Raw genomic sequence first — 27325 nt, forward strand, 5'->3', positions numbered from 1 at the left:
GAGACGGGACCTACTGATTAACGTGGAATCCGAACCACATGAGGTCCCGTCGGGAATTGAACCCGGGTCTGCCACGCCAAAGGCGCGTACGCTAACCGCTTAGTCACGAAGGAGCTCGAAATCAGTTTCAAAGGCAATGTTCTTTCACAGAATTCGAAGAAAGGATTGTAGTCTCCAGGAAATTTTATCCATAAAGTTACCATTTTACAAGTCGTCACATACTATGAAGAGTCCCCATCACGGCGAAATTAAAATACCGCTAATTTTACAGTAATTATGTGATATCTTCAAATGGATAAAATATAATCGAAATCTGGAACAAGAGCGCCCTAGACAATATTACTTTACATGAGGTACCGTTATCACGAGTCACCTAGTAGCTTTCCTTTTGTAGTCAGTTAGAATAGAAAATCAGCATTTATTTTCGCGTTTCTAAATGGCTGCAAACGGAAAGCTACTAGATGACTCGTGATAACGGTACCTCATGTAGGCCTAAAGTAATATTGTTTAGGGCGCTCTTGTTCCAGATTTCGATTATCTTTCATCTATTTGCAGATATCACATAATTACCGTAAAATTAGCGGTATTTTAATTTCTCAATGATTATGCCTTTGAAGGAAGGAAAACAATGATCATAAGATAGTAACAAGATCGTGTATGAATGGCGTAACTCGTAAATTTTTCAAGTACAGTTGTAATTTTTATTATAGGTTTATATGCAATTACAAAATATTGGTTTTAGCGAGTTCTTCATTAGTGTAAAATGAAATAAAAACTAGTTTAACGTTGCACATTGTACTCTTTTTCGACTAAAGGACATTGATAATGAGATGAACTCAAGTAAACGATTAGAAGAACTGTAAATTATGATGGAATAAATGTTTAAAAGGAAATGGGGGAATCCTGAGGAAACACATAATACGATTTTTTTTTTAAAGCATAAACTCAAATGGCGTAGGATTCCCTTTTATACGAATCAGGGATTCTCTAATTCACTAAGCCTCATGCTCATATTTGATTCAGATAGACTTCACGAGGACAAATAGGCTTACAGTTGACGCCCTCACTACAGTGAAACACTTTCGTCACTCACTGAGATACATCTGAATAGATTCTGGGGATAATTCACTTTACCTCCATATTCGATTTGAAGCATTAGGCTTACTTTTGGTGTTATTATAGACTATTTTTGGCATATTCTACTATGTACCACCAAATTTCTTTAAATTTCAATATTTTCCCACTGCTGTTTGAAAATTCACACTCGTACTTTCTTAATTGATTTCTGAGTCAAATTATGAGCTTAAGTCTTTGTAATTGTTAATAATAATAATAATAATAATAATAATAATAATAATAATAATAATAATAATAATAATAATAATAATAATAATAATAATAATAATAATAATAGCACATGGATTTTTTGGTTTGACATTCAAATAACCTGAATAAAATGATGCGATTCTATACAAAATTATAGATATTGAAATTAGAGCTGCCAAAGCCAAATATCTCTGTTTCACTACAAATAAGACAATACACTGCCCTCTCTCCCAAAAATATTGTGGAACATATATATCTACGTTCTTATTTTGCATTAATGCCTAATTATTGTGCTTTCTGCTGCGCTTTTGAAATGTCTATTTTAAACTTTAGTGATTTAAGGAAATTAAAGTGATTTAGAGAAATTAAAATTACACAAAGATAATATAATTTTTAGTGATTTTCTATTTTAAAGCATACGAATTGGAAATGGTCTTACGCATCTGTTACATATCTGACTCCATTGTATCTGAATTTTAAATACAGTAATACCCAGTAAATAAAATGGAATGGAGTGAAGTTAAGAAATCTAGAACTCCTACTCAAAATTGCGTTTAACAATCCTATGATCCTTCAAATCTACACACACATGCCCGTCCTTGGAGTCTATTTGATCCTAAGTACTTAATTTCTCATAAGGGCATGCAAACATGATATAGATAGACTAAATAATAGTTAATATAGTGCAGGGCCGTACCGTGGAAAATCAACGCCTGGGGCGAGAGTATACGACGGCGCCCCCATACATATATTCCAAGCAATTTTTCCTATCTTTTTTCCTTGTTTCTCCCGAATTTTTCGCCCCCCTTACTTCGGCGCCCGGGGCCGTCGCCCCGCTCGTACCCCCCACGGCACAGCCCTGATCTAGTGTCTTAGGGTTGCCTAATAATAATAATAATAATAATAATAATAATAATAATAATAATAATAACAATAATAATAATAATGGGAAAATATATTAGACATTGGGGTCAATATAACTCCAAGTTCTGATGTGTTATCTTTTTATTTAACAACGTTATCTAAAATAATTAACTTTAGTATTTGGATTATATAAAGAACTACACTAGGTCGAGGAATACTAAGATAATAAGTAACCGAAAACACCATACAAAGAAATTATTTAAGAAATAGGTATCCATTGGGGTCATATCGACCCCAATTCCATAGGAGAGTTTACGTGTCAGCTTACCAAAACTGTAACTAGTATCGATGAATGTGTGCCCTTCCTTTTGGTCTAGTGGGATGCCGCATGATCCCAGTGGTTTGATTCACACTGCAAGAGCAATAAAATTTGAAATATTACGTCGGTTTGAACTCCACCCTAACTATAGTTGCATGTTTCACATAGCCTCGGTGCTGGGAACGGACACTAAACTACATTTTCTTTCTTTCCTTGATGAATGAGAACTACAAATGCCGCTACATGAAAGAATCACTTCTTGATTATTTGTGGCGGTGGACATGAAATCGGAAGGGAAACTCGTTACTGTTTATCTACAGTATATGAACTGACAACCCTTCACGTGTTCTTGATTTGGACGTTTTTAAATGTACAGTAGAACTCCTCTAGTCTGCCCTAGTAGTATTGGCTGCACTATAGGACACTTTTTGGCCCCTGGGTCCCTGCCTCAGGACCCATGGTCCCTGGCCGGGGTCAATGACCTAGGGGTACATAAGACCACCCCCTCTAAATTTTGGCAGGGGTACCATGCCCCACCCCCTAAATTTTGGCAGGGGTACATAGGACCACCCCCCTTAAATTTTGGAAATTGCCAAATCTAAAAATTTGGTATGGTAGGGTAGGACCATAGTATGTACCTCTATCAGTATTGGGGGTCTATGTCGTTCCCTTTCATGGGTAAAAAATTGCCAAAAATTCAAATTTCGGGGGTTTTTGACCTAATTTATCCCCTTGGATGAGGTGTTATTACCCTATATAGTTATATGGGCGTATACAGGAGTCCATTTCCTTTCATAAGACATGGGTATATTAATGCACCCCTTGAAAAATTTGGGAGGGGTACCTTGGCCCACCCCTTAAATTTTGGAAATTGCCAAATCTAAAAATTTGGTATGGTAGCCTAGGACCACAGTATGTACCTCTATCAGTATTGGGGGTCAATGTCGTTCCCTTTCATGGGTAAAAAATTGCCAAAAATTTACATTTTCGGAGGTTTTTGACCTAATTTATCCCCTTGGATGAGGTGTTATTACCCTATATAGTTATATGGGCGTATACAGGGGTCCATTACCTTTCATAAGACATGGGTATATTAATGCACCCATTGAAAAATTTGGGAGGGGTACCTTGCCCAATTTAAACATTTGGTATTATAGTATAGGACCCTAATATGTATTATGATAAATTTGGATGGTCCACCTCGTTCCCTTTTAGGGGTACCAAATTGCCAAAATATAAACGTAAGCAATACGTAGTACCACGTGTTTGGTTTTGACCTAATTTATCCCCTTGGATGAGGTCCTATTACCTTATATGTTTATATGAGCGTATACAGGAGTCTATTACCTTTCATAAGACATGGATATATTGGTGCACCCCGGAAGGGGTACCTTGGCCCACCCCTTCAATTTTAGAAATTGCCCAATTTAAACATTTGGTATAATAGTATAGAGCCCTAGTATGTATCACTATAAATTTGGGTGGTCCACCTTGTTCCCTTTCATGGGTACACAATTGCCAAATTTTAGTACAACCACGTGTTTGGTCTTTTGACCTAATTTATCACCTTTGATGAAGTGTTATTATCCTATATCGTTATATGGGCGAATACAGGGGTTCATTACCTTTCATAAGATATGGGTATATTAATGCACCCCCAGGAGGGGTACCTTGGACCACCCTTTAATTTTGGAAATTGCCCAATTTAAACATTCGGTATAATAGTATAGGACCCTAATATATATTAATGTAATTTCGTTCCCTTTTAGGGGTACAAAATTGCCAAAATATAAATGTAAGCAATACGTTGTACCACGTGTTTCGTTTTTTTACCTAATCTATTCCATTGGATGAGGTCCTATTACCTTTTACGTTATATGGTCACGTATGGGGATTCATTTCCTATCATAAGACATAGGTACATTTGTGCACCCGGGAGGGGTACTTTGACCCACCCCTTTAATTTTGGAAATTGTCCCTTTTATATGTTTGGTATTATAGTATAGGACCCTAATATAAATTACTATAAATTTTGGTGGTCCACCTCGTTCCCTTTCATAGGTACACAATTGCCAAATTTTAGTACAACCACGTGTTTGGTTTTGGCTCAATTTATCCCCTTGGATGAGGTCCTATTACCTTATATGGTTATATGGTCATGTATATATTGGTCCATTTCCTATTATAAGACATGGGTACATTGATGCACCCTTTAAATTTTTGGAAGGGGTACCATGGCCAACCCCTTAAATTTTGGAAATTTTCCAATTTGAGCATTCGGTATCATAGTACATGCCTCAACATGTATCATGATAAATTTGGGTGGTCCACCTTGTTCCCTTTCATGGGTAAAAATTGCTAAAATATAAACATAAGCAATATGTTGTACCATGTGTTTGGTTTTTGGCCCAATTTCTCCCCTTTGATGAGGTTCTATTACCTTATATGGTTATATGGTCATGTATATGGGTTCATTTCCTATCATAAGACATGGGTACATTGACGCACCCTTTAAAAATTTGGGAGGGGTATCTTGGCTCATCCACTCGGTTTTAGAAATTGTTTAATATAAGCATTTGGTATCTTCGTACAGGACTTCAATATGTACCACTATAAATTTGGATGGTCCACATCGTTCCCTTTCATGGGTAAAGAACTACCAAAAAATCAAATTTCGGAGGTTATTGACACCTATTTAGCACGTTATATGGTTTATTACCTTTATATGTTTGTTCCCTTTTAAATTTGGGAATTATCAAATAACAAAATTCGGTAAACGTTTTCTAGGAGCCATTGGTATTCCTCTTATGACCAAATATTCAAAATTTAAAGGTTATTGACCGGCTTTATTATTGAATAAGTACAGGATTTATTATTTTTTCATAAGACACAGGTGTATTTGTGTACCAATCTTAAATTCGGGAGGGGTACATTTCTTATTGTCATATCAATAATTGGTAATTGGATAGTATCTCATTCATTGGGTAAATCATTATGATCACGTGATCAGTTATTAACCTATGATGGGATTAGGAGTCCAGAACATTGGTACATTGAAACTTTGTAGGATAATTTGAGAATGCGTCATTGGTATTGATTATTCCCGCCAAATATAAACGTAAGCAAGACGTTGTACCACGTGATTGTCCTTGATGAAGTAGTGTACAGGGATACATAGCTAACCTTATTGAATCTTATGACTCATAGTCTTAAGGGAATACATGCTACAACACTGGCAAAGTTATTGTTGATGTAATTTGATTGGTTGATCACTATCTTTCGTGCAATCTGATTGGCTGATCACTATCTTTCGTGCAATCTGATTGGTTGCTGATTTTCAAATCTTTGCTGCATTCAGTTTTAAGTTTTGTTTAACATTTAAAAATCTTGGTTTCGTTCAACATTTTGCACTCACTGATAAATATGATCAAAACCGTTTTATTTGTTAATCGAATAGTTAAAAACCGGATAAAGTTTGACGGTTAACCGTGAAACGTAAAATTTTTTTAGTTTGAAAATTTTTTGTTTGAAAGTTTTTGTTTGAAAACTCTTGTTTCAAATTTGTGTTTGAATTTTTTTGTTTCAGAATTTTGTTTGAAATTTGTTTCAAAATTTTTTGTTTGAAAATTTTTTTGTTTGAAATTTTTTGTTGCAAAATTTTGTTTAAAAATTTTTTGTTTAAAAGTTTTTGTTCGAAATTTTTCGTTTCCAAATTTTTTTGTTTAAAAATTTTTGTTTCGAATTTTTTTCGTTTCAAAATTTTGTTTGAATTTTTCGTTTCCAAATTTTGTTTCAAAGTTTGGTTTGACATTTTTAAAAGTTTGTGCACTCATTAGTAAAGAACCTGAACTGTTTAGAACAAAAACCTTTGACAACATTGTGGTGCAATAGTACACGTCAGAACCTGGGGTTGTACTTGAAATGAAAAAACACAATTCATTGAAATGGATCATTTTATTACACTCCACATACATCCATACCAGATAGTGGTTCTGGATATTGTCGATACAATGTATTTTGAACTTCTTGTACTAGTTTGTCTTTAGCGTATAATTTTAATTCCAATTGAAGTCTTTTAAGGTCTATTGCAATATCAATTGGTGGAAACTCAATGTCCATTTGATCACAAATAAACTGTTTATCAATACAGTTATGCACCCACGAACGATGTTGACAACCATCACAATATCTAGATACATGTTGTACAATATGCATGACACATTTTTCAAAATAGTACTTTTTCAGGAATATACTTGTTTTGTTGCACACTTCCACTGCATGTTTAACACACTGAAATACGCTGATGAATTTGTTCCATTCCGTTTGTGTTAGATACACCATGTTGCGAGGGACATGGAATGTACTCTTTTTACGTAACAGCACCATCTTCTCTTCGAGGACTGTACGCATCACCACTTCATGATTTGAGCCTAATGATTTGACTATGGTCACATTTAGCTCATCATGAAAATAATCGTTCATTTGGTCGATTCGTGAACATAATATTTGCCATTCTTCACAGGTCAGTTGTACACCAAATTGTTCTGCTTTGCCCAATCGAATTACTGGTTCAAATGTTCTAGCACTGATACCAATCATCACATGTTTTGTTTGAAATATATTTATTGGATAATAGCTTGCGAAGATAAACTCTTTATCGTTAGAAGTACACATCTTTCCACCTGAAAAGCACTTGCTCAAATGATTTCGTGGGATGACACTGTATTTGCTGGTTTATAGAACTACGGCTGACGTCATTGGAAAGGAATGTGCTGACATTTGAATTTATGGTTTCATCACAGTTACTGACGTCATGCTGACCAACCACATTCATACAACTACGTCTGACGTCAAAGGAATGTGCTGATTCATGATTTCATCACAATTGCTGACGAATCTGGCTGTGTACTAAATTCAAATTGATGACTTCGACCCAAGAATCCTTTGTAACATAAAGATACAGATCCAGTATTTAAGAAACGCAGCAGTTCTTCTTGTTTTGATGCTTCCATGGGAAAATATCTTGCTGGTAAAATTATATTCTTATCATTTTCAAGCTTCACTACGATTCTTAATCCAAACTTTGTAGGGATCATTTGGCTAGCTAAGATTCTATAAGGTACATTCTGTTGTAAATCAGTAATCTTGGTAAATGATTTCATCACGTCACGTGTGTTTAGAAACTGCAGACAAGTAGCCATGATGATGTTATCATGAATACTAACTCGAACGATACTTATATATGATGAAAAACTGATGACGTTGCATTATCATGTTCTGACGTGTACTATTGCACCACAATGTTGCCAGAGGTTTTTGCTCTAAACAGTTCCGATTCTTTACTAATGGGTGCACAAACTTTTAAAAATGTCAAACCAAACTTTGAAACAAAAATTTAGAACAAAATCTTTGAAACAAAATTTTGAAACGAAAAAAAAATTCAAACAAAAAATTTCAAACGAAAAAAATTCAAACAAAATTTTGAAGCGAAAAAAAATTCAAACAAAATTTTGAAACAAAAAATTTCAAACAAAAAATTTGGAAACGAAAAAAATCCCAAACAAAATTTTGAAAATTTTCAAACAAAAAATTTTAAACAAAAAATTTGGAAACGAAAAAATGTCAAACCAAAGTTTCAAACAAAAAAAAATTCAAAAACTTTTTAAATGTTAAAACAAAACTGAATGCAGAAAAAGATTTAAAACTCATCAACCTATCAGATTGCACGAAAAATAGTGATCAACCAATCAGATTGCAAGAAAGATAGTGATCATCCAATCAAATTGCATTAACAATAACTTTGCTAGTGTCAGATTACATCACCTTATGATTAAATTTCAAACTGTTGTAGCATGTATTGCCTTTCGTCTATGAGTCATAAGATTCAATAAGGTTAGCTATCAGATTTCAAATCAATCACCACCAATGATCTTAGACTATGAGCTGTGACTAAAGTTCAATGTATTGTTTCAAATTTCGCACCTTATGTTAAAATTCTGTTTATCACCATTCCCAAATTTAAAGAATACTTCTCTTGATATACCTAAGTCTTAGAGTTAATCATATCATTATATGTTCAATAAGGTCAATAATGTCCGTCAATTGTTTACCTGAGTAGAACCAACTGTTTTCTAAAAGTGTGTGTACTCAAACTTAAGAAGTACCACAACAAAGGAAATGAATCCCTGTACACTACCTCATCAAGGACAATCACGTGGTACAACGTCTTGCTTACGTTTATATTTGGCGGGAATAATCAATACCAATGACGCATTCTCAAATTATCCTACAAAGTTTCAATGCACCAATGTTCTGGACTCCTAATCCCATCATAGGTTAATAACTGATCACGTGATCATAATGATTTACCCAATGAATGAGATACTATCCAATTACCAATTATTGATATGACAATAAGAAATGTACCTCCTCCCGAATTTAAGATTGGTACACAAATACACCTGTGTCTTATGAAAAAGTAATAAATCCTGTACTTATTCAATAATAAAGCCGGTCAATAACCTTTAAATTTTGAATATTTGGTCATAAGAGGAACACCAATGGGTCCTAGAAAACGTTTACCGAATTTTGTTATTTGATAATTCCCAAATTTAAAAGGGAACATAAACATATAAAGGTAATAAACCTCTGTACATACCCATATAACGTGCTAAATAGGTGTCAATAACCTCCGAAATTTGATTTTTTGGTAGTTCTTTACCCATGAAAGGGAACGATGTGGACCATCCAAATTTATAGTGGTACATATTGAAGTCCTGTACGAAGATACCAAATGCTTATATTAAACAATTTCTAAAACCGAGTGGATGAGCCAAGATACCCCTCCCAAATTTTTAAAGGGTGCGTCAATGTACCCATGTCTTATGATAGGAAATGAACCCATATACATGACCATATAACCATATAAGGTAATAGAACCTCATCAAAGGGGAGAAATTGGGCCAAAAACCAAACACGTGGTACAACGTATTGCTTACGTTTATATTTTGGCAATTTTGTACCCCTAAAAGGGAACGAGGTGGACCACCCAAATTTATCATGATACATGTTGAGGCATGTACTATGATACCGAATGCTCAAATTGGAAAATTTCCAAAATTTAAGGGGTTGGCCATGGTACCCCTTCCAAAAATTTAAAGGGTGCATCAATGTACCCATGTCTTATAATAGGAAATGGACCAATATATACATGACCATATAACCATATAAGGTAATAGGACCTCATCCAAGGGGATAAATTGAGCCAAAACCAAACACGTGGTTGTACTAAAATTTGGCAATTGTGTACCCATGAAAGGGAACGAGGTGGACCACCAAAATTTATAGTAATTTATATTAGGGTCCTATACTATAATACCAAACATATAAAAGGGACAATTTCCAAAATTAAAGGGGTGGGTCAAAGTACCCCTCCCGGGTGCACAAATGTACCTATGTCTTATGATAGGAAATGAATCCCCATACGTGACCATATAACGTATAAGGTAATAGGACCTCGTCCAATGGAATAGATTAGGTAAAAAAACGAAACACGTAGTACAACGTATTGCTTACATTTATATTTTGGCAATTTTGTACCCCTAAAAGGGAACGAAATTACATTAATATATATTAGGGTCCTATACTATTATACCGAATGTTTAAATTGGGCAATTTCCAAAATTAAAGGGTGGTCCAAGGTACCCCTCCTGGGGGTGCATTAATATACCCATATCTTATGAAAGGTAATGAACCCCTGTATACGCCCATATAACGATATAGGATAATAACACCTCATCAAAGGTGACAAATTAGGTCAAAAGACCAAACACGTGGTTGTACTAAAATTTGGCAATTGTGTACCCATGAAAGGGAACAAGGTGGACCACCCAAATTTATAGTGATACATACTAGGGCTCTATACTATTATACCAAATGTTTAAATTGGGCAGTTTCTAAAATTGAAGGGGTGGGCCAAGGTACCCCTTCCGGGGTGCACCAATATATCCATGTCTTATGAAAGGTAATAGACTCCTGTATACGCTCATATAAACATATAAGGTAATAGGACCTCATCCAAGGGGATAAATTAGGTCAAAACCAAACACGTGGTACTACGTATTGCTTACGTTTATATTTTGGCAATTTGGTACCCCTAAAAGGGAACGAGGTGGACCATCCAAATTTATCATAATACATATTTCCTTTCAGCTTCTGAAGGGATTTTGAAGACGAAACTCTCCAGTTTCAGTAACATTGGCGTAAATTGTTTTCAGTATTCTAGATGTTTGTGGTTTAATTTCTCTGACAATACTATAACTAAAAACTTCAGCTTTTATTATTATTATTATTTATTTGTTTTGTTTCAACGTTCTTGCTTTAACAGTTCTTTTAATCCATTTATATACAGCATTACTTCCTTTCGTCTTTCTTCCGTCTTTTCGGAATAGGTGGTGAAAAGACACAAATAAAAGATATACAGTATAACCTCGTTAACACGAACTCGCTTAAGCCGAACACTCGGTTAGGACGAACAAAATTTCAGTCCCGGCATCGCTGTACGTTATCTTATAGGAAGTTTAATCGGTTAACACGAATTTCGGTTAGCACGAATTACGAACTAATTTTTAGTCCCTTGAGTCAGAAAGGTTTTCATTTAACACGAACTTTCGATTTTTTTTTTAAATCATTTTTCTTATTTCAGATTTCACTCCTGATCAGTGTTTGTCATACAGTATTTATACAGACGAAAATTGCCTTGTAAATAAGAGGAAAACTAGAAACAGGTATCTTTCCTCTCTTATGAGGTGTTGATGCTGTCCTCCGTCAAGCGCTGGACATGCAGGAGCTTGGCAGACGAGCTGCTGGCGACAGCTCGAGACAAAACTTCTTCTCTCCCCTGTAACTCCAAACTGGTGACAGCAGTCATAAATACCTTTCCGTTACTAGCGTTACCCAACCTGCTAGCGGAGTTATCAATTTTATAACTTGACCTGGATTTTCTGCGTGGATTTATATATATATATATATATATATATATATATATATATTCGAAGATAGGATAATAAGGTTACTGTAGTGTTTTCACTTTTCAGAGGACGGTACCGAGACCGAAACTAGTCTCGATCTCGATCTTAACTCGAATTTGAGACCGAGCCGTGCTTTTCGAAATCGAGACGAGACCGAAACTCTCAGCCTCGTCTCCATACAATTCTGTGGATGGTATCAAGACGGAGAAGAGTCTTGGTTTCGTCTCGATACCATCTCTAGTGTTTTTTATGACGTGCATACTATACTTTAGATGTATATATATAATATTATATATATTTATAGTCTGTATACTGTAGTGCGTATGTATGGAGAAAATGTATTCGAATAATAAAATTTGGGTCCCCGGTTAACACGAATTTTTTTAACACGAACTCCTGATTTTTCAGTCCCTTGGAATTCGTGTTAACGGGGGTTTACTGTATGTGTTTTCTAAAACAGTGTTGACCAGTAGCAAAGAGGGAGGTTCCAACTCTAATTAGCCAATCAACGAACAGATAAACTGAATTTTGTGGACTGCAATTTCAATTGAGGGCATCAAGTGGAAAAGTCACTAGCCATAAAATGGCTTCGGTCATAATTGACGGAGCTGATTGCCATTAATTACGAAGATCCCTTTTCAGACAGATGTTCGACAGAAATTTTACTCAACCGAAGTGTGTATTTTTCCTCCTCGGTATATGGTTCCATTGGGAGAGTAGACAACATGGGAGAGAAACTCTGGAGAATCAGGGGAGGAAATGGGAGGAGAACTTACGAACACTGAAATATTACGCTGAACATTGTTTACCGTTTCCCTCTTGACCTGGTAACAGTGCTTCTCTCTTCTTCATTTTGAAGCTTGAAGTAACACTTACTGTTTGTTCCTAATATTTTAATAATGGCCACACGAGAATATGAAGTAAAATGCAAGTAGAAATTACATGGTTGTGTTAATAGTATTTGAAGCAAGAAACGAACCAAAATGAAGGAAAAATGCAATTATATGAAAAAGAAAACCAAGAGGAACTAATTTCAATTCATAAATTACTAAATTAATAGGAAAACTCATCTGAGGTAACGCAAAATAAACGTAGTGTTTTGTTAAGAGTCTTCATTCCGGCGAAATTAAAATACCGCTAATTTTACAGTAATTATGTGATATCTTCAAATAGATAAAAGATAATCGAAATGTGGAACAAGAGCGCCCTAGACAATATTATTTTACATGAGAAACCGTTATCACGACTCACTTATCTACTTTCGATTTCGAGCCATTTTGAATATCGGCATTTATTTTCGCGTTTTTAAACGGCTGAAAACGGAAAGCCACAAGGTGACTTGTGATAACGGTACCTGACGCAAAATAACATTGTCTAGGGCGCTCTTGTTCCATATTTCAATTATCTTTTATCTATTTGAAGATATCACATAATTACTATAAATTTAGCAGTATTTTAATTTCGCCGGGATGAAGACTCTTAAGTAGGGTTGCCAACTGGCCGGTTTTTCACGTGCTCGGCCGGAAATATTCCTGTTAGTTTGATTAAAGACGGTGACCGGTACAAACTTCTTACCAACCCCTTTATGACCGTTTTTTTTTTTCAGAACCCAAAACTGTCACCTTTCACCATCTAATAAGGATTAATATATTTGATCATCTGTTTAGATAATTTTAAAGAGATGACAGGGATTGTATCAGGAAAAATTTGAAATTTACTTGTAGAGAATTTTATATATTTATTGACAGTGAAAAATTACTTCTTAAAGCGATTCCCTGCAGTTGAAGGATAAATTTAAGAATAAATTTCATTTTCCAAATCCAAAATTGTCACGTAAAGATTAATATACTTTTGTTCATCTGTTTCGATAATTTTAAAGAAGTGGCAGTTCTCTACTGGTAAATATAAGAAAATGATCAATGCCGATTTCAGTTTCTCATTTTATAGCACAATATATCTTTTAAGCTTATTAATGAATGTACTAAGAATATGCAGAATACAGGTGGTAATACAATTTTGTTCACTATAGTACATTTTCTTCCCATGGATGGGGCCGAACAGAGATACCTCACACTTAGACGTATATCAGGGAATTTTGAGAGGGTGCCGGCTTTTTTATTTTCCAGAGTTGGCAACCCTATGTTGCAGTAAATGTAAAACAAATATGACGAAAATTAACGTATGCAAAATTTCATAGTTTATCTGTTGATAAGATAATTAGAGCTTGAATTTCCATCTTTGCATAAGCTACATAAACTTTCTACTGTGACTTTTCCCATCTGTTCCGAAAAGACGGAAGAAATACTAAAGTGTTATCGCTATTACAATACTATAGCATTTTAGGGGGGGGGGAAGACTCCATACTAAACAGGAGGCAATCCTTGCAACGTAGTATATTGTAAACGTATTCTCATATATCTACACATGAACAACGGTTGGAAGGCTTGAAAATGTGAGAATAGAAAAGAATAGAGAAAAATATTTATTTATTTAACGATCACCAGATACAGTTCAGAGACCATTATATACTGGATATCTAACAACAATAACAATGAAAGGATTTGGGAAGGTATCGGCCAGGGTCTCTTTGGTAGGTACCATCCTGGCAATTGCCTGGTAGGACAGAGGAAAACTCTTGAAAACCCCAGTGAGAATGATCGCAGCGAGTATCGAACCCGCGACCACTCGAATGCGAAGTCAACGCTCTACAACTTGAACTACTTGGCTCGGTAAAGGGGCAACAGAAAAATCAGCAAGTAAGTTCATCAATAGTTGACGCAAAGTATAGTGGAGATAATTAAAATGGTTTACATATCATTTGAGAAAGAATTATTTTATTACAGATGTGATTAAATGTTGTTCTCTGTGATAGTAGTGACTGCAGATTTGCTCTGGGGGAGACTTTTAATAAATCGGGGAGGGATGTGAAATTAATACACCGAAAATACTGGTAACGGTTGGAAATATACACCGATAGGTAATTACTTACCACAGCAGGAAATTTCCCCATGGACCACCGCTAAAATTATCACTGCACTAGGGTACCTCATTTCCACGGGGGGGGGGATTCAAAAATTGTAGGTTTTGGGAGGGATTTACCATCTCAACTATTATTTTAAGTAGTCAACAGTTGGAAGATGCTTAAAATTTTAAATTTCATGCAATGCTTAAGTTATGAACTCATGACAAATTGAGAAATATTTAAAAGGAATTCTATTTATTAACATTTAATGTGGGAGACACAGTACTTACTGCTGCCAGTGTGATGTAGTCGAGCAGTAGTGTTGTCCTGAAGACGAGAAATAAGATTTTCTCGTTTCGTCTGGTTAAATTTTTGTAGAAATCTCGTCTCATTTTGTAAAATTGATGTGCAAAATATATGTTCTGATTTTGTTTTCTTAATTTTTTATCTAGATGTTATCAAAATGCTTGCACGTCACGAGATGTCCACGAAAAGTGTAATATAATAACATTTAAACTATATTTATTACTGTAGTATGTTGTGTAACAACTTGTGTATTTTTAAACGTTTATAAATGTCCTTTATTATGTTCGTGCAATCACTTTAAAATTTTGTAGTTTTTATATTATCAATCAAGTAACACTAAAACTGTGTTTGAGATTTAAGATTTGAGTAAACTAGTATTGCCGACAAGATTCGTGAAAATTCTTGACTCGTTTTCGAGACGAGAGTCAAGGTCAGACGAGGGCTTTCTCGAGCCATGGGCAACACTATTGAACAATATGAGACATTAGGCTGATAATCTTGAGACGAAATCCATTTTGGATTTGAGTCCAGTTGAAGGCCATGAACACACTTAAATGCCCTTCCGTGGTATGTAGTGCGGTTTAAGTGTTTATGCCCCTGTCTAATTAAATAAGCGTAAAAACCCGGAACGAGAGAATTCGGGTGCTCAGGAAACAGGTATGACCGGGCGGTATGAAGATTTAAAAAGAAAAGTATCAGAACACTCTTCTCTGGTGCTAAGTAGTTCGATCCCTAGCCATATGAGTTAGAGCTGGACAGAAACGTGTCTAGGGATGATCATGAGTCGAGCTTAAACTCGACTCGACTCGAAACTCGAAGTGAATTCGAATCGAGTCAAAGGTAATTTTCTCGAGTCGAGTCCCGAGCCGAGTCACTGTTTTGAGGTCGAGTTTCGAGTCGAGTCGAGTTTGAAAAATGGCTCGCTCGTTTTAAGTCGTTTTGAAATTATTGCCTGCTTAGACTGGAAACCGAAAGCTGAGAAATGTAAGCAGTAATGTGCAATATTTTTAGTGTTGCTCACAAGGTGATGCACTGCTCGCATCTCGCCTCGCCTCGACTCGATTAACAAGACAACAATGGATTTTTATAACGAGACAGCCTCAAATGTCGTGAGCACTAACATAAATATATACGATAGTTGCACCACGAAGGCTAAGACCTACACGGTGCCAGTTTTGAGCCGAAGCAGAAGCCCAACCCATGTAGGAATGTTAACCGGCTTAGTTCGGTTCAACTGAGCGAACAGCTCGAGCAGTGGCGGATCCAGGAGGAGATCGGGGCGATCACCCCCCTTTCCAGAAGGGGAAACTTTTTATTTTATATATAAATAAAACCCATTCCAGAGTTTGGAGCTGTTAAAAGTAGCTCTAAGTAGCATATTACAACCCCCCCCCCACCGTCCTGGATCCGCCTCTGAGCTCGAGCCGGCTTGGTTGAGATGAGGCACCGACTCAGCTCAGATGAGTCATCGTCTCGAGCCGGCTCGGTTGGAGTAAGCCATCAGCTCGGTTTGTTTCGGCTCGTGTCGGTTTGGGTGGGTGAGCTGTTGACTCGGCTCGATAAGAGATGAGCTATGAGCCGAGCCGCTCGAGCCGTTGCGAACCCTAAACCCGGACCATGCAGTTTTGAACATGTGTGGCCAGCGCCCTCTAACTTTTAACGATTTTTGGTTTGAGCCCCGATAATTGCTCCTCCGGAACTCAAACGCAGAACCTCGTGAACGAAGTCCTTGCCTCCTACACTTCACGACTACCGAGGTCAGCAGTCAACTAGTTTTCAGTATTCAGATACAAACCACCTATCTTTCATGTTTATACACGGTGTTATAATAATAATAATAATAATAATAATAATAATAATAATAATAATAATAATAATGTTATAGTAGTAGTAGTCTCATTGATAATAATTATATTGTCTAGGTAGAATACTTGATAATACACACAGCATTTGGCTCGATTTGGCTCGTTTTCACTCGACTCGACTCGAAACTCGAGTCAAATTCGAGTCGAGTTGGAGGAATTTTTTCGAGCCGAGTTCTCGAGTCGAGCTGAAAGATGTATGTTTCGAGTCGAGTCGAGTTTCAATGAAAACTCGCTCGAACTCGCTCGTGCCCATCCCTAAACGTGTCCGTGCGTTTTCTCGGGATTTTTCGTTTCCTCCCACATTTTGATTCGACCATTTTTTTCCTACTCACTTACTTTGATTAATCATCCGTCTCTTTTAGGATGATTATGGTACGTTAAACTAAATACTTGATTTAGATTTTATTTTTAACTTTTAATCAATGTCAATAGTTTTCGCGAGTGATGAACATACTGCTTTTTGGAAATTGAAGGAGAAGGGGATTACTTACCCCCAATGGAGAGAATTGCAAATTCAACGAAAACGCCTTTATTTGATGCTGGCAGCCTTTGCAGAAAGAAAAATCGAAAGGAAGGAAGTTTTACGTTGATCTGTGGGTGGTCAAACGGTTTTACCCAGAAAGGTTTTGTTTTGCACAGTTGGAAAAGAAAGAAAGAGGAAAAAAAATGGAAGGTTCGCTTGGTTTCACAAGTGCTACGCAGATGATAATCGTACATATAAGCAGCAGTCGAACCAGGATATCGGTTGTTGTTCGCCGGACGGTAAAGCCATCATAGTTTCCAAGAAAAAAAGATTTCGTTTCGCCATTACCAATGTTAAGTGTGAACAGATGCCAATAGGTGGCAGGCATGTGCTTAAAACCCAAAAGTAGTTTCAGCACGTGCACTGGAGTGGAGATACATTTCATGGAAAACAATATTTCTCTAAAAGACAAATAGACATTTCGTGTTTCAAGTGATTATTCCTTTCAGCCCAAAGGGGTAGTTAAAAGTCGCTGTTTTCTGAAGTTTTTTCCCCCTTCTTTTGGTAAATTATTCTTGGTGCTTCATAGTCAGGAATGTCATTTACGAGGCCAGGGAGACAATTATCCACCCTGAATTTGAGAGACGCATTTTTTAAATAAATTGTATAGGTCTACTAATATACTAACGAAAAACGTGAAAGTCTTATACCGGTGGACAAGCAAATATTTAGGGGGATCTAGGTGGACCGGCCCCCCTAAAATTTTCACGGTAGGTTTGCAAATGAACTAGGATCGGGGCCCCCTAACTTCATCCCCCCCTACATTTTTGGGCTGGCTACCGGCCTGCCGGTGGACAATCTTGTCCATCACCCCTACCAACAAAACCTGAAATGACGCGTCTCATCATAGTTCGACCTTATTGGAAAATAAATTGTATCTGACTACTTGTTCCCCAAATCCTTTGGCTCGCTGACGATATATGTTAAAATTGTAATTAATTAAGAATTCTAGATGATTATATCTAATTTTGTTTGTTTGTTTGTTTGTTTACCCGTAACTAAGTTGCGTTTATATAAATAGTAATGTTTAAATCAAAATATCGTTAAGGTCTGTTAGTGGTAGTGTTTATCCTGTGGGTTGGCGGTATGACTTGATAACTGTCTGTAAGTGTATATACTGTGTTCATGTTGTTTATTTTTGTTAATTAATTATATATTGACGGAATAAATACTTGTGGAATAAATTCTTTACGTAAATAATTACAACTTTTTGGTGCAGATTTACTGTATGGATCCACATATTTTCAAAATTAACAGAACAGATTTGTAATAATATTTTAATAGACTAGTGTGTAAATATTCTAAATATGTTGTATGGGACAATTTTGGAACTGGGAGGGGGGTCAAAATCAGGTAAAAATCACCATGTTTACAGGAGAAATAAGTTGATGCTACGTAACTATAGTTAATAAATACTAACATAGCATAACATAATCCAACCTAACTAACCTAACTTAACCAAATCTAACCTAACCTAGCCTAAATCATCAAAAACACAGAAAATATAGGAAGAAAGTACGTATTTTAAGCGAAGTATTCTGTCCCACCAAATCCAAATATCCTAACATAACCTAACATAAACTACCCCAAACTGATCTAAACTAATCTAATCTACCTAAACTATCAAAAAATACAGAAAATATAGCAAGAAAGCACAAAATTTAAGCAAAATATTTTGGCCCCCCGTTCCAAAAATATGCCATGTTGTGATCTGACTAGTGAGACGTTAGTAATGTGTTATGTTGCTCTGGAAACAATTAAAACATATCGGGATATTACCTATAGCATCTTTAGCAACGTGCAAATACATAATTCAACACGTAAGGGAAATAATTTTATGTCATTCTAGTTGAAGGTACCCATTCTTCGCATGGGGGCTGCTGTATTTGGAAGTCAACGCCTGTGGAAGTGTCACCATTTCAGCGACCGCGAAAAATATGGAGTTGACACTAATATCGGCTATTTTGGTCTATTTTTACATATCTCGGTATCTCCCTCACTGACCCCCGGCCCGCATAAATGTTGGCTGAATTTGCAAGTCATCGCTAATGGAAGTTAGGGATGCGTTCGAGTCGAGTCGAGACAGAATTTTCCTGACAAAATTCGAGTCGAGACACAGCTCTTCCAATAGAAAAATATATATTTTTCGAGTCGAGACATCACTTTTACAGCACATTTTCGAGTCGAGACAGTCTCAAATCTTGTCTCGTGCGCATCCCTAATGGAAGTGTCACCATTGATCTCAACGACCGCGAAAACTGTGGATTTGACACTAATATCAGTCATTTTGGATTACTTTTACATGTCTCGGTATCCCCCCCCTCCGGTTATCTCCGGCCAGCAGCCGAATAGAGTGAATATGGAATTTCATGCAATCGGAGTTTCACCATCGATCTCAGCGACCGTGAAAACTACGAATTCGACACTATTATCGGTCATTTTCTACTACTTTTACATGTCCCGGTTAACGTCCCCCTGAGACCCCCAGGTTCGAATTTAAAAAAAAAACGCTTCGCCTTGATCTGGGGTCTGGACCAAGGTATCTGTGACCAAAATTTGGTAACTCTCGATCAATTGCTTGGTCCCCAGGCCGGTCCCGGTAAATGCTCCCCCTGAGATCCCTCGTTCAAAATTAAAAAAAAAAAAAAAAAAACGCTTCGTCTTAATCTGGAGCCTGGACCAAGGTACCCGTGACCAAATTTTGGTACCGGTAACTCTTGGTCCACTCGTCTCGTCTCCAAGCCACATACAGAATGTTATTTATATTAGATACAGTGTTTTGTGGTATCCTCGTTTATATGTATACCCACCTTTGCTGACGCGTCTGTACCCTGTGGACCCCCCTTGTTTCTCCTTGGGCCCTCCTGCTGCGCTCCCGACCTGACTCGTTTAGATGGCTTTCGCTCTTTTTAGTGGTCACCTAGCACAAGTTGGTTAGTGTCTTTTACACAATAGTTCTTATCGTGTTCATACAGTGAAGTCCCCCTAAAATGAATATACAGATTATTGCAAGCCTATACCTCAAGGAAGATTGTTAAAGATACAAAAAGATTTACTGAAAAGAGGCATTTATGCAATGAATTTATTATGTATGGATCCGTACAATAAATCTCCACCTAATGAACAGCCAAAGGAAGTTCGTTCGTCTTATGACATTATCTATTTGAAGGTTCTGTCTAGAAGATCACTTTGAAAAATTGATTTTCAGGTAGGCCTAATAATCTAAATGTTGTAAAATATTGTTATTAATAATATAACTACCTGCCTAACATTGTGATATTTCTTTCAATGCATTAACTCGTATCTGTACCACCGAAACTGGATGATTTTTCCTCTTTGTGTCAAATATGGGGGAGGGGAGCGACGTCACATAGCTGGGCCAATTGTTTAGTTTGTTGTTGGGATTTCAAAAACTCGTGGAGGATTGTCTATATTATGTATTGTTATATAAGCATGTTTGGAAGTCAGAAGCTGATTGGTTTGTTTTGTGTGTTGCAGAGAGAAAGGATACCAGTTTAACACCTAGAGAGCTCTGATTGTAACGCATAGAAATTGCAGTGAATGGTTGATTGATTGATTGATTTTGAGTTTTACGTCCCGTTCAGCAGCGAGGCTATATGAGACGTGGACCTACTGATTAACGTGGAATCCGAACCACATGAGCTCCCGCCGGGAATCGAACCCGGGACTCCCGCGCCACAGGCGCGTACGCTAACCGCTTAGCCACGAAGGAGCTCTGCAGTGAATGGTGAATGAAAGTAAGAATATTTGATACTTTTATGAACAATACTAGGAAACATATGTTAATGTTCAAATCTTGTGAGGAAATAATGAAATTGATGGGTTAAATACAGTAAGTAAGTTAGTTACAGAATCACATGCAACTTTTATTCTAAATGATACAAACGTGAGACGTAAACCTAAGAAAGCTCTTATATCTGGTCTAAACTAAGCTCACGCTCCTTTGCTGCACGATTTCCTGGTTCGATTTCTGAAAGGAAAGCTTTGATCGCATTATGGTGCTTTGGATTCCACCGTAAAACTGTAGGTCCATGTCTCATATAGCCTCAGTGCTGGAAAGAGATGCTAAACTTTAACAAATAAACAAACGTAAAACCTTTTTTTTTTAATTAAAAAAAAGACCCTCATGGTTTCGTTTTCCTTTGAGGGAGCCACCTCTAGTTTCGTACTAGAATCCCCACCTTTGGTGCGAGGAGTTCCCACTTCGATGGTCAGCCACAGGCCCGTATCCAGGGGGTCAGGGGGTCAAGGGGGCCGCCCCCCTTGGCCCCATCTAAAATTTTCACAATAGGCTTGCAAATGAACTATAATATTTTAGGATCGGGTCCTTCCTAACTTTCACCGGACCCTCCCTACACTTTAGGGCTGCCTACGGGCCTCCTCAACCACACCAGCTTATGGCAGACATCATCGTGTGTGTGTTTTAGGGGTTTTCCCGTTTCATCCCACATTCTCATTCCACCACATTTATTCCACATAATCATTCACTTCTATTAATCATCTGTCTTCTTTGTTCCAAAAGGCATAGTCGTGGACGTAAAACTAAATTATTTAAGTTGCTTATTTTTTCTTATTAATTCATTTGTTTCACTAGATCAACCATAGAATAATTTCAGCTTTTACTTGGCGGGGAGAGTTGGAAAGAAAAATTTTCCAATGTAAGTAAACTTTCACGTTTTTTTTATATATATATTACTATTACACTGTATTATTGATTATATGTATGAAACACGGGGGGCATTGAACCCTTGCCCGCGAAATGACGCTGATGGAACGAACTAACTAATCCTTCGCATCAGCGGCGTCATTTGGGGAGGGCAAGGAGCAAATCCCCCGTGAATTTGAGAAACACATACCTTTTAATAAATTGTAAATTAATATCACTGGCGTCGTTAGCTTTTTAACTCTGGGGGTGGGTGAGATGAATCAAAATCAAAATTCCTCTTTCCGACTAAAGTTATGTATACAAAGTTATCTTAGTTTCTTTAAATACATTTGATTAAAATCTGTAGGGACGCGTTCCCCCGACTCCCCGCTAACGACGCCCGTGCTAATATATTAAAAATAAAGGTCAGGCTTTTAAGTTGGTACACAATCTTGTCACTCACACCAGGCCAGTTAGCCAGCCCAAAAAGTGAAGAGGGGGGGGCGATCCAACCATACTATAATTTATCATCGTATTATAGTTCATTTGCAAGCCTACCGTGAAAATTTTAGGGGGGCCAGCAAAAATTTAGGGGGCGGCCCCCCTAGACCCCCTGGATACGAGCCTGACACACACCTCTGGCAAATCTGAAACTATGTTAATTTGCTAATGCTTCAAATCTTACGTTTGTTTAGAGTAGACAGCCCCCCTTCCCCACCGCCTTACACACCCACCTCTTCCGAATTGTCTTGTTGTTGACTGTATGCAACCATGTTCGTTGTTCTAATGCTTCCAATAATAGGAAATAAGAATAGGTTAAGTTTATTTTGGCGAAAATTTCCTGATTGGCTGAAGCCAGGAAAGTCCATTTACGTTGGGGGGAAGGGAAAAACAATACAAAATTTGACTGAAAGCCAAAATAAAGCGTCGAAATAGGAAAGAGTGATGAAAAAAAATCTTTAAAACAGGCATCGCAACAAGGAACACTCTCAATGATGAACGGTGTACGTTATTCTTTTGTTTAGAAAAACAACATTTACTGACGTGTGTCCATCAGTCCTTACAGACAAGTGACAGCTGAGTTTCTGAAAAGAATCTTTTAACATTCTTTGCACGACATTTTAAGATCACTTCCGCACGAGAATATGGTGCTTGTTTTTTCATCTCTCTTCCGTTAGAGGACTCTGATTCATTCCGAGTTAAAGGGAACATGAACTACATCAAAATACGAGCACACTTCTTTAGTTTTTCATCCCAAATAAACATTCTTTAAAAGCTTTCTGTCATAATAAATATACATGTCCACTTTATACACATTCTGAACGTAGCTTGTTAGTATTATATTTATAATTCCGAGAAAAGCAAGCAACATTTTAAATTTTATGTTGCTAAATACTAATGGGCAACAATTAATCATAATTTTGAAAAGTGGGATTGTTCGTTTCTTTAATACATGATATTTCAGTTCTCATGAATGAGATTCTTTGACAGATTGAAATTATAAAATGTTATATTTGATAAATTTCTTAATGGCACGGCGAAAAAAGAAATAGTTTTAGGTAGAACTAAACGTTTAAAATACCGATTACAGAATGTAGAATTTCGGATCAATATGCATAATGTTAAATTAAAATGTATATATATATATATATATATATATATATATATATATATATATATATATATATATATATATATATATATATATATATACACTATTCATTTTAACATTTGATATCTCAGAAGATAAATAAATAAAAAAGCTAAGTGTTTGTGCCATGTGTAATTTTTATTCTCACAATTTTAATTCTTAATCTAGTGTTTCCAGCTGATTGATATTTTACCCGCTGGCCGGTATTTTTGTCAGGTTCAACTGTATATATTTTAAGATTTAAAACAATTATCCTTCGTCTGTTTTGAGGATTATGAGCGAATGCCGGTAATTTTATTTTTTTTAGACTTGGCAGCCCTATCTTAATCACATACTTAAATTGTAGTATATAGGCGATCTCCCAATATTAGAATCACACATTTATATATTTTCTGTTGTAAATAAAATTATTAAAGTTAATACTACAGGGTGTTTCACTTACAACCGAACTCGAAGTGGGAGGTTGTAATATGAGCATCAAGTAATATGAGCCCCACGGTTAGGAAAATCTAATAATATATACAGTCTGGTACCTTATAGTATTTTAAATATATAGTACATAAATAAATAAATAATCTCTTCTACGAGTGTAACAATAAAACCTGTCAACTGCATCAAATTGATTACACCATAAAAATTCATTTTTCTTTATTTGCTCGAAAACTACGCATCAGAATTTGCCTTCAGATTTGTCATTTTGTTCAGTTGAATGGGATTTATCAATTGTGTGTATGTTTCTTATTTGAACCTAGTTTTCCAATAATATTGTAGACTTTATATCCTTAGCAGTTACAACTTTGCCTTATGTCCCTATTATGTACGGACTGTGTATTTTTGGAAATGAAATCTTTTAAATTTTACGTCCCACGGTTATGCCGGTTAGACTAAAGGAGACAGTGTTCATGAGAGATGAATGAAATGGTGGAATGAAGAAAGTGGGAGGAAACGGGAGAACCACTGGAAAACCCACGAGCACGGTGTTTGTCCACAACAAAAGTCCACACAGCACGAGCTGGGATCGAACCAGGGATCACTCGTGTCCGTGTCCGTGTCCGTATCGTACAAAACATGAAATAGGAAAATGCCCTTATTTGACAGTTTTGAGAGCTGCCCGAAAATTTCCGAGTCAGGAATCGCTAATATTTCGGGTGAAAAGAATTGGGCGGGCGAAGTGTTCATCATATAACATATTTTATTTTAGTTACTATTAATAAAGTAGGTTATGTTTTTAAAACGTGTCTCATTTTTCCATTCCAGGGTTGTTTTAGTTATATTTAATATATGTAATCTAATGGCATGATCTTATATATAAAAGAGAACGCACAAATCCTTTGTTCCCTCATCACGCTAATACGGCTGAACCAATTTCTTTCATTTTTGGGGGGTTATTAGGATTTGGACCCTAGATGGTTTTTATCATATCACTTTAATTTTCAATTACCAGTGTCTTGAGATAATTGACCATTCAAGTGTCCATAACGTACAAATCCTTTGTTAGTTCATCATAGGTAAAAATAAACGTATTTATATGCAACCCGCATGACCGTGTCACTCGGCGGGTTAACATAAATGACAGGCGATATAATGTTAACATTTACTGCAATCTACTATGGTTTTTATCATATCACTTGAAAGCTAAAAAGTAAAAATTATCTAAGTAACAAAGTTTATTGCGTTCCGGGGTGACCCCAGCGAAGCGGGGTGAACGCTGCTAGTTTATTATATTTGTGTCAATGAAAAAAGAATATAAAACATATTAGTTTCCAATAGTGTTTTAAGTATTACAGTAAACAATTGTGTGCTAACCTAAAAAGGTGATTTTTAGGTAACAAATTTCAATATATTTATTGTGTTTGGGCAACATATCTTTGATGGGTCATAATTTTAAGATTTGTCCGTGTTTTGAATAAATATATATATATATATATATATATATATATGGCAACCCTAATTTAAAAGCAATTTTGCAGTCGGGAAGCATTCCTGGTTGGTGCGATGAAGTAGAACTCATCCTACATTGTTCATATTCTTCTTATAAAGTACTGTACTGCTGTACTTTGTATATGCATGCTTCTGTGTGAATGAAATTTTCCTGGCAATACAAGGTGTTCCTTTCTTTCTTTCTTTCTTTCTTTCTTTTTCTTTCTTTTTTTTCCGAACAACTGTGATCATTGTACGGCTAGTGTTGTTTGTCCCGGCGAAATTAAAATACCGCTAATTTTACAGTAATTATGTGATATCTTCAAATAGATAAAAACATAATCGAAATGTGGAACAAGAGCGCCCTAGACAATATTATTTTACATGAGAAACCGTTATCACGACTTACTTATCTGCTTTCGATTTCGAGCCATTTTGAAAATCGGCATTTATTTTCGCGTTTCTAAACAGCTGAAAACGGAAAGCCACTAGGTGACTTGTGATAATGGTACCTCATGCAAAATAGTATTGTCTAGGGCGCTCTTGTTCCATATTTCAATTATCTTTTATCTATTTGAAGATATCACATAATTACTGTAAAATTAGCGGTATTTTAATTTCGCCGGGATGAAGACTCAAACACTTCGGTATTGCTTGCTCTGTTCATATACTAAAAGGAACATTCCTGTTCTGTCTCACTGGTCAGTATACCTATCTAAAGATACGTATTCCTTCTTGCCAGGATACAAACAACGTTGATTCATTTTCGCTATTCTTTTGTTTGCTTATCTGTTATTCAGAGTCCGGACCGGGCCTGGAACCCCCTAACTTAGTAACGCGACATACATTTGTACACCTGTTTAATAAATCTATACTTGTTTAGCAGAAGAATTATTGCTGTAGCATACAGATTTGACCTTACACTTCATTTTCATTCTTTCTTATAAAACTATTTCTACGCAGGTACCAATGTGGAAATAAAGGTACTACAAAAACAATATTTACAATTACTCATAGTCTTGTTGTGTATAGAATAACACCAATTCAATACCACATACTCAGGGACGAATCCAGGATTGACTTCTGGGGGGACGCTGGGTTGTAATACTGCTACTTAGAGCTAGTTTTAAGAGCTCCAAACTCTAGAATGGGTTTTATTTATAGATATATAAAATAAGAAAGTTTTCTCTTCTGGGGGGGGGGGTCGCCCCAATCGCCCCTGGATCAGCCCCTGCATAGACTTAACAATAAGAATACTGACCGCTTCTTATTACTAAGTCAGTACTACTTATGGAATTGTTTACAGAATAGTGATTTCAAAAAGACGTACGCAAATATTATTTAATTTATTTAAAGTAGTGTACTTGTCCATAATATTCATATTGAATGATTTACCTTTTAGATTACATAATTTTGATAAGCATTGCCCTCTATTTGTACAAAAAGTAAACAATCAGACAAAACTTCTTTTTAAAATAAGGTTTACTGTACAAATCACTGTTATAAATCTTTTTCTTTGTGAGCTATGAATTGAGGGAAAACTTGACTTTTGATAGACAGTTTTATGATTTAATAGCCTTGATCCACAAATCGTGGAAGAAAAGGACAGATTCTTTCACTCAGACAGCGCGGCGAGGACATATTTATGACGGACTGAAAACACGCTCAAAATGACTTCGAGGCCTCTGAGTCCTCGGACTACTTCCGACATGTGCTGCTATCTACATATATTTAAAATTACAAAATACACACTTCTTTAAATATTTTTAAAAATATAATTACAGTTATATTTTGATGCACCAATGTGTAGGGTGCAATCAATAATGCCAATAATCTCAATTGAAAGGTACACGGAAAAAGGAGGCTCATTGCAATTTTTGCGAAAAAGCCGATA

This window comes from Thermobia domestica, chromosome 8 (genome assembly GCF_964235325.1).
Source record: "Thermobia domestica chromosome 8, izTheDome1.hap1.1, whole genome shotgun sequence".
NCBI lineage: Eukaryota > Metazoa > Arthropoda > Insecta > Zygentoma > Lepismatidae > Thermobia > Thermobia domestica.